The sequence below is a fragment of the Dasypus novemcinctus genome, chromosome 25 (assembly GCF_030445035.2).
Source record: "Dasypus novemcinctus isolate mDasNov1 chromosome 25, mDasNov1.1.hap2, whole genome shotgun sequence".
Classification (NCBI taxonomy): Eukaryota; Metazoa; Chordata; class Mammalia; order Cingulata; family Dasypodidae; genus Dasypus; species Dasypus novemcinctus.
In genome coordinates, this window is record NC_080697.1 from 40,282,158 (window position 1) to 40,290,911 (window position 8,754).

The following is an 8,754-nucleotide window of genomic DNA, read 5'->3' on the forward strand; positions in this document are numbered from 1 at the left end:
AATTCTTCTTTGTGTTTATCCAGTGTCTTCTTAATATCCTTAATCTCTTTAGCCATCTCATTGAAATTAATAAGAATATTGATTTGAGCATCTATGATTAGTTAGTTGAATCAACTCATTAATGTGATCTGGAGGCTTATCTTGTTCCTTTAACTGAGCCATATCTCTCTATTTCTTGGTGTGGGTTGTAATTTTGTGTTGGTGTCTTGGCATCTGGCTTACTAGAGTATTTATTCTGGGTGTGGTTTTTCTATTTAGTTTAGGGCCTCCTATCCTTTCTCCCTTGCTGGTTGTGCAGTAGGAGCCAAGGATGTAGTTGGTGCTTTAAGCTGTGGAGGCTCAAGCTGGTCTCATTGCCTCAGTGACCAATGAATCTTCTCCCAACTTTCTCCTTTGCCAGGGTTAGGACAGAGTCGCAGCTATGTGGAGTAATCCAAGTCCTGTAGACCTAGACTGTAGTTGCCTAGAGAAACTAGTGAGGCTACATGCCCTTTTCTCCCCTGTCTGGGCAGGGATGGAGCTGCAGGTGTGGGCAGGAATCCATGAAGTCAGTGTCCAAGATGACCACAGTTGCCCTAGTAGACTTCTAAGTATTCAGTCTGTGCCAGCCAAAGGTACCTGCAGTTTCTGGATAGGCTGGTGCAGGGCCCACCAGCCTCCTCCCTGCCAGAGGTAGTGCTGAAGCCTAGGCTAGGGCTTCAGGCAGATCTGGGTGAAAGAAACTGGTTCCTACTGTCACTGTGATTTTTGGTCCTAGCTTCCCCTCAGCTGGGAATAGAGTCAAAATGTCAGCTATTGGCCTCTTTCTGACTTGGACAGAGTCACACCCCAGCTGTTCTTAGGGTTATACCTTAGCTACCAAGTCTACTATCAGTAGCCAAAATCAGTGGACAACCATCTCCTCCTCTCTTGTTTTAGGAAATAGAGCTTCTAATTCCAGCCACAAAATAACTCCTGGTACAGTTTGCACAGCCAAAGTAAGACAATAACTGGCCTCTGTGGCTTGGCTGGTAATTTCCTGGAGAGGCTGGTGCAGGTCTCCCCAGCTTCATCCATCCCAGAAGTGGGGCTGTGGCTTAGGCTAGACCTGCAATCTGATCTGGATGGAAAGAAGCCGGTCCCTACCAATGCTGTGATTTTCAGTCCACCCCACTTCCCTTCATGCCAAGTACAGAGTTAATATAGTGGCTATTGGCCTTTTTCTGACTTGGGCTGGCTCAAACTTTAGATGTTCTCAGGATTATACTTTAGTCAGCTGAATTAACTCATCAGTAGCTGAAGTCAGTGCTCAACCATCTCTTCCTCCCCTGTTTTTGGGGAGTAGAACTTTCAATTCCATCCTTGGAAGGGCTCCTGAGGCAGCTTGTGTCTCCAGTGGAGGATGGGCACTGACCTCCAAGGTGTGGAGTGCTCTACTTATGAATTTTCTCTGTAGATGGGCAGTCTCTTCCTTCATTCCTTCAAGTATGTGGCAGGATGCTCTTCAGGTCTCCTGGAGCCCCCAAACAGGTGCTTCAGCTAGCTCTAGATAGCTCTGTGTGTTTATTACCTGCCCTGTAGCAGGGGCTGACTCTAGGAGCTCCTTACCCTGCTGCCATCTTGCTGGTTGTCCTATACAAGAGCTTTTTGAGAAAATAGAACAATGGAATACATACTAAAGAACTGGAGAAAAGCAACACTTGGTGATAAACCAGTTTTGATCTAGTAGAGATAGCTTATCAAAATGAACAAGCATAATTACTAATCAATATATATCTGCTCCCCACTTTGTAAGACCTTCTTCCATATGTAAAATGGAAACTTAATGTCATCCAATTAGAACATTTCCTCTCTTGCAGACACGTTTGCCTTAAATAAGCTTCCACCTTCCATACCTTCAGCAGAGCTCCTTAATACTTTCATTTCAGCACTGCCTGATTCACAAATCATTTGTTGCACAAATAAACTTTAATGATTTCTAAAGGACCTCAGTTCATCTTTAACATTTCCAATGCCCCTTTTTGGGGAAAAAAAATTAGTAGATGACAAAAGTTAGCCTATGAACATACAAATATAGAAGCCATGGGAAAAATACTACTAAAGTATTCTACAACGCAAGAAAACAGAAGAAAAGTAACCCTGCAGTTCTAGGAAGACAGTCTCCAGCAAAAAAATGTGAATCCTTCTTGAAAAACTAATAACAATGACATCAGATCATTCATGGGATGAATTATAATAAAATAATAAAGTATAAAAACACTGTAATGAAGGATAAATGAGCACTGAATACACTTAAGCATAAGACTGAGAAAATGTCATGAAATTGTGGTTGTAAGAAACCAAAAGCATACTAATATCAAAAGTAAATTCAGCACTTGAAAGCATATATAACATAATGATGATTTGAATGCTCAATGCAAATTTTCGCTTACTGAATTGCAAGTTGCCAATACAACCAATGTGCAATAATTAGGTCAAGGAAACACAATACATTTAAAGGTGGAATTTTAAAGCATCATCTACCTAAAGAGCCTATGGACTGTAGGGAGTTACCTTTAACAAGAGGTTTTAGGAGTGAGGTCCAAGCTGGTGTCCACTGAGCTTCTAACACTGAAGGCAGTAGACGCTGGTATGGTTGCGGTGTGGCAGAGAAGATGGCAGCAAATCTCAAGGCACAGCATGGGCACTGAAGCTAGGATTCAGAGAGACCAGGTGTCAGCCTGCCTCTTCCTGATGCTAAAGTGGTGTCTGCACTGGGTTTTTATAGGAAAGTCCCCTCTGCTAGCATCAAGCCAATTCATATTATATTTTCACACAAATGCCTGGTATCACTTGCTACAAAACATGTTTTTCTCACTTTATTTACATTCCAATTCAGGTCAATATATTTAAAGTGTTTTTTTTGTTTGTTTGTTTCAAAGTTATTAATATGACTTCAAAACACAATGGAATAATGATTAAAGAAATTAGCAGTATGGATGAAAATACAGACATTATAAAACTTGAAAATTTAAAATGTTAAACAAAAGCAACAAATGTCAAAATGTCTATGTTTAGACCTATGTCGTCGTCTACAACTATGACTGTGCCTATGGATGTTACTTCTAACTTCTGTTTCCCAATGTTTTATTTTCTTCTGTTAAAATGAAATCTTATTTAAATGATATTTTAAATCTAGTGTGTAGACTATTATCTCATGTTACTAAGCTTATTTCTTCATATCACTCTTGCTCCTTTTCATTCTTTTTATAAGTGTAGAGAAAGAGCGAAGACATAGCAATCTATTGGTCATATCTGGGGGATCTTGCATGATATGTTTTCTCTATTATATTTTATGTAACTGAATTTTTAAAATAAGCATGTTTCAAATTTAAAATATTTTTCATTTTAATTATTTCTAATATATTATTTTGGTAGAAATATATGAACACCCAACATGTCCTTAAAATCCTAAGGTAATAAAAAATTAAATTATTTTTCAAACTAAGCCTAAAAAACAGAGAACTATGGTTCAGTCCTTAGCTTCAGAATTCTTCCTTCTTTAGAAACTCAAAAAAATAGAAACACACTATCTCTATGTTATGGTTTGAAGCTGTATATACCCCCAAAAGTATTTTAAAGTTAATCCTTTCTTGTGTGAGTGCACCCATTGTAACTAGGATCTATTGGTGAGTAATATCTTAAGAAATTAAGATGTGACCCACCTCATTCAAAGTAGGTCTTAATCCTCCCACTGGATGGTTTGAAATTCAGACAAAGAGTGACAGAGACATGGAAGTGAGAAGCTGAAAGCAGAGCAAAAGTCCTGGAAGAGGAGGTGAGATCAACAGATGAAACCATGTGTCTTGCCATATGCCAGAGGAATCCAGGATCATGCGCAGCTGGTGTTCAGGAAGAAGGCATCATCTTGAGGATTGATTCCTTGATTTGGACACTTTCATGACTTGAAAACTGTAAGCTTGTCAGCTAGTACGTTCTTATGGTTAAAGACAACACATTTATGGCATCTGCTTTTGGCAGCTAAACAAACTAAAACATGTTATATAATTCAATTTACAGAAGTAATAAGGTATAAAGCAACCAACTGCAGAACGCACACCAACAAGTTCAGAGAAACTGCATCCCTTTTTTCTGAAATTGATGTTTTATTCATCCATCATTGTTTTTTTCTTTGGACTTTCCTCCTGTTGCTGTGTCTCAACAGATACCATCAGCAATAGTCAGAGCCTTATCATCCGGACAGTACAGATAAATTTTTTCAGGTGAACATTTTTCAAAAATTGTTTGTAGCGCCACTATGTTAAGGGTTAGTTGTAGTAGTATTATTACTGGTGGTGAAGGTAGTATAGTAGCAACAATAATAGTAATAGTTACACTAATAGTGTTAGTGAAGATAATAATAATAATAGAAATAGTTCTAGTAATTATAATTATTGAAAGCAGTAGCCATATTTGAAAGATACACTAGCTTTTAGTTTGAACCATCAATTTTTTTAACCTATGAAAGTGGCAGTTAGTTATGTTTCAACCTAATAAATTTCTGGCAAATGTTTGCTATTTATTTTTTATTAATACCCTTAAAATGACTGTACTTAGAGTTTGGAATAGCCTTCTGAATAGTATTTTTTTTTAATTTTTAAATTTTTTATTATTTAAAGATACTTAGATTACATAACTGATACATAAAAAATGTCGGGGATTCCCATATGCCCCACTCCCTACCCCTCCCACACTTTCCCACATTAACAACATCTTTCATTGGTATGGTACATTTGTTAGAATTGATGAACATGTACTGGAGCATTTCCACTAAGTGTGGACACTGAGTAGTAGTTCTTTGTACAACTTCCTTTCACTTACTCTACAAGAAGAACCCATGTACGAATTCATCCATTAAGACTGTCTTCAAAATTTTCAACTGTGAAATATTTCATCCTGACAGTGGATGCCAGATTACTTCCCATCTCTTTAAAGAAGCATCTTCTTTAGCTATATTTTCTTAAACTTCTCACTGACTACAGTTAACACTTTCTCAAATTTTCATTTATGAAAAGAGATGGGAAAGTTCAAAAATTCTAAAAATATTTCCAGATATGAAACATAATATTTTGGTCTATTTTTCTTTAAACTCCCATCTGCTCCTAATAGAAAAGAGATGAATGAAGCTATGTTTTATCTGAGCACATCCCTATTCAGGCTGACAACATATAAGAAACTTTGATAAATAATTACTTTAATCTCTATTAACTGTTTATTTGTTCCAAGGACAATTTTAAAAGGTTGAGGAATTCAACCTTAAAAGCATAGTCTATCAAAGTAGAACAGGCCTTAGAGGACATCTTGTATCAAACCTGCATTGCACAGATGGATAAAGTGTGAGATTGTGTTGATTTCTCCAAGGAAGGGCAAAGATTGTAGTGTATGGCTGCTAGCAGGATATCCTTGCTTTTGGAAATAACACCTCATTTCCCTTTAAGAGTCACACTTCTCTTGTATTCAGGTTTGGTGAAAACTCTTCAAGCAGAATGCACCTAACACAAAATATGCCAATTAGATGATCTCTACTGTAATATTTTGTTTGTTTGTTTGTAGACCATTTTATTTAAATAGATGAACAACCAATGGGCTACTGCAATCCAAGTAAACTCTTTACATTTTAGAGACTTTGTGAAGTATATATAGTAATATAAAGTGGGAGGGTGGGGTGTGAGGTATGGGGGAACCCCTTATGTTTTTAATGTAACATTTTTTTGCGATCTATGTATCTTAAAAAAAAAAGAACTTAATAAAAAACAAATAAAATAAAGTAAGGCTGTTGGTCTTTGACAGATTTTTCCTGCCCACCAATCCAGAACATAGAGCTCCAAATAAATGTTTACATAGCTAAAGAACAGAGGCCCAGGTGAAATTCCCAAACCCAAGCTGGCTCCCCAACCCAAAAGTTACCATTGGTCACTGAGAACACCCAAAGACCACCTGTCTCAGGTTTCACACAATATCAATAGCATGAACAGTTGTGCATGGCAAAGTAGAAGTGCTATGCATTTCACAGCCCAGAAAGCCCTTCTTTCAAGGCATGCAAGTTGCTGGAGATTATACCACCAAGTCAGTTGCTCTTGTGATGAGCAACTTACTGGCAATACATCTCCCAGTGTTCCCTTGTGATTTTGAATTATGAAAAGAATTAAGCAAAGTCAGACAAAAAGAAAAAAGAAAGAATCAACAACGTGACAGTTTTAAGCATCTGTGAATCCCAGAAAATATGTTCTTGGAGCTAATCCATTCCTGTGCCTGTGGGACTCTTTGGTTGCCCTAGATTCAGCTGGAGGTCTTTGAATGGATTACTTCAGTGAGGTGTGACCCAGAGTGGGTCTCAGCCCTCTTGCTGGAGTTCTTTATAAAGAAGAGGAACATTCAGAGAGACACAGAGAAAGAGAATTCTAAGCCTTTACCCTATCATGTAAGAGAGGACTCCAGGATTGCCTACAGGCAAAGAAAAACAGAGAAACCCTGAGAAGATGAGAAAGAGGCTGGAGGCTGTAATCAGTGGAGCAGCCAGAATCTGGAGAGAAGCGGCCTGGGGAGAGAGGGGTTATAGCCCATCAGCTCAATTTAGGGAGAAAATGAGCCTGGAGGAGAAAGCACAGACTGGCTGCCATTTTGCCTTACTATGTGGTAGGAGTTCAGGATCAGTGGATCGTGATCTACTGTGAGAGCACATCTCTGATGATACCTTAATTTGGACATTTTCACAGCCCTGAAACCTGTAAGATTTTGCCCTAATAAAGTCACATTTTAAAAGCCAATCCATTTCTGGTATTTGGCATTGGCAGTTTTTAGCAAACTAAAACAATAATAACAATAACAAAAAACCATCGCTGAAGATCATTTGATCAAGCAATAGCATCATGATTCAAGCACAAGGGAGCCCTACTGTTTAGATACTCAGAAATGCCATCCTCTTTCCAGTGCATTCTTTGACTCAGGCTTACCACTCTGCTTTCTAGACTCTGTGAGTTATTAACCATTTTTAGAAAGCATGTTTTGCTTTTCTGATTTGCTACCAAGAATCTGTTTCTCTTGTCTGTAGGCAAAGAACCTCAATGTAGTGACATTTAACTAGATGCTGAACTAGTGGCTGGCTTTTCTTTTATTAGCTCATTGTGTCCTTACACCAGCTTTGTGAGGTAGGTAGTGTTTTTACCATTTTAGAAACAAGGAAAATGAGTGGCAGAGAGATTTTATTTCAAGTCACATAATTTGTTCACTCCAGAATCAGGAAGAAGAGAAAGGAGTACTGATTTCCAGTTCATTGTTAATTCTCTTCCACCTTTGGCTTCACCTCAAAAGCAAGTCCTATTCCTCAGAGATTTTGCAACTCTTTGGTTTTTCCGAGGGGCCTGACTTGGCTGCTGTGAGGATTGAGGAACAGACGTACTGTAGACCTGTCCCAGTGATCTACCAAGGTAGCTCAGTTTTTATCTATTTTACAAGTGGGGGTTCTACATAAGTTCTGTTTAGAAAAAGGCATTCCATAAGTGAAATAACCTTCAAATATGAAGGCAAAATAAGGCTATTTTCAAATAAGCACAAGATGAGATCTTCTATTGTTAGTAGCTCTTCAGTGAAGAAATATAAAAAAGAAATTCTTATGGCACAGAATACTGATGCTAGAATGAAACAAAAGGATAGATGAAGTAAAAGAAAGGTTAAATATGTGAATAATAATAAAGTATACAGAGTTATTTAAAAACGTGTAGAATTACAGTACATGATAAAAGTACAAAAAATGGGAAAGGAAAAATTGATTTAAAGCTTTCTATGACACTTGCATTGTTACTTATATTTGAATATAATAAAGAAAAACATATTTTGAAATCACTAGAGTAATTCCTCAGGAAATAGTTTTAGAATAAGAGTACAAGTATGTGAGGAAAAGATGAATACTAAAAATAATTAATCCAAAACAAAGCAAGCAAAGAGAGAAAAAAGTAACAAAAGAAAGGTAGAACAAATATAAAACAGTTGGAAAAATGTTGCACAAATTACATAAAAAAATAAATAAAACAACACCAAGCCATATTACTTCTCTGTGGAACTAATACAACCAGACTTACTGAAGCAAACTTCATTCTATACTAACAAAGTCCCTAACACATTCATTCAACACTTTTATGAAGCTGAATGCTGTGCCTTGTTGATTAGAGGATGCACAAAATGGAAATAAATTCTGCCCTCATGCAACTCACATTCTGGGCAGGGGATGGAGAGAAATATAATGAAAATTTTGACACAATATTAGGCAGCACTAATGTTGTAAAGAAAAACAAAGCAATATATGGATATAGAGAGTGACAGGAAATGATATCAGTGAAACTATTGTTAGTTCACAAAATGATTCCATCACAGGAAAAACTCTCTGTTTGGTAAGATACGTCTTTCTTGTGAACCCACTAAAGTCATCAAGGTCTTTCTTTATTGAGTCAGGTGATAGCAAGCTGTGTTCATGCGTGAAACTACTGACCAAATAACTCTGTTTGTTGAAGACCAACAAAGGTGGGCTCCATCTCCAAGGACATTCTGTCTGGGTCATCTTTCAGCTAAGAAGGGACTGAACTAAAACAAAGCAATTCAATATTGATTTTCCATTTTCTTTATTCTTTTCTTTTTGTACCCGAAGATAAAATAACTCAGTAAGTGTTATAGGTAGGATTCCAAAATGATCCACCAAGACTTCCCTCCCAGGACTGTGAATATGATAAGATATCTCACCCA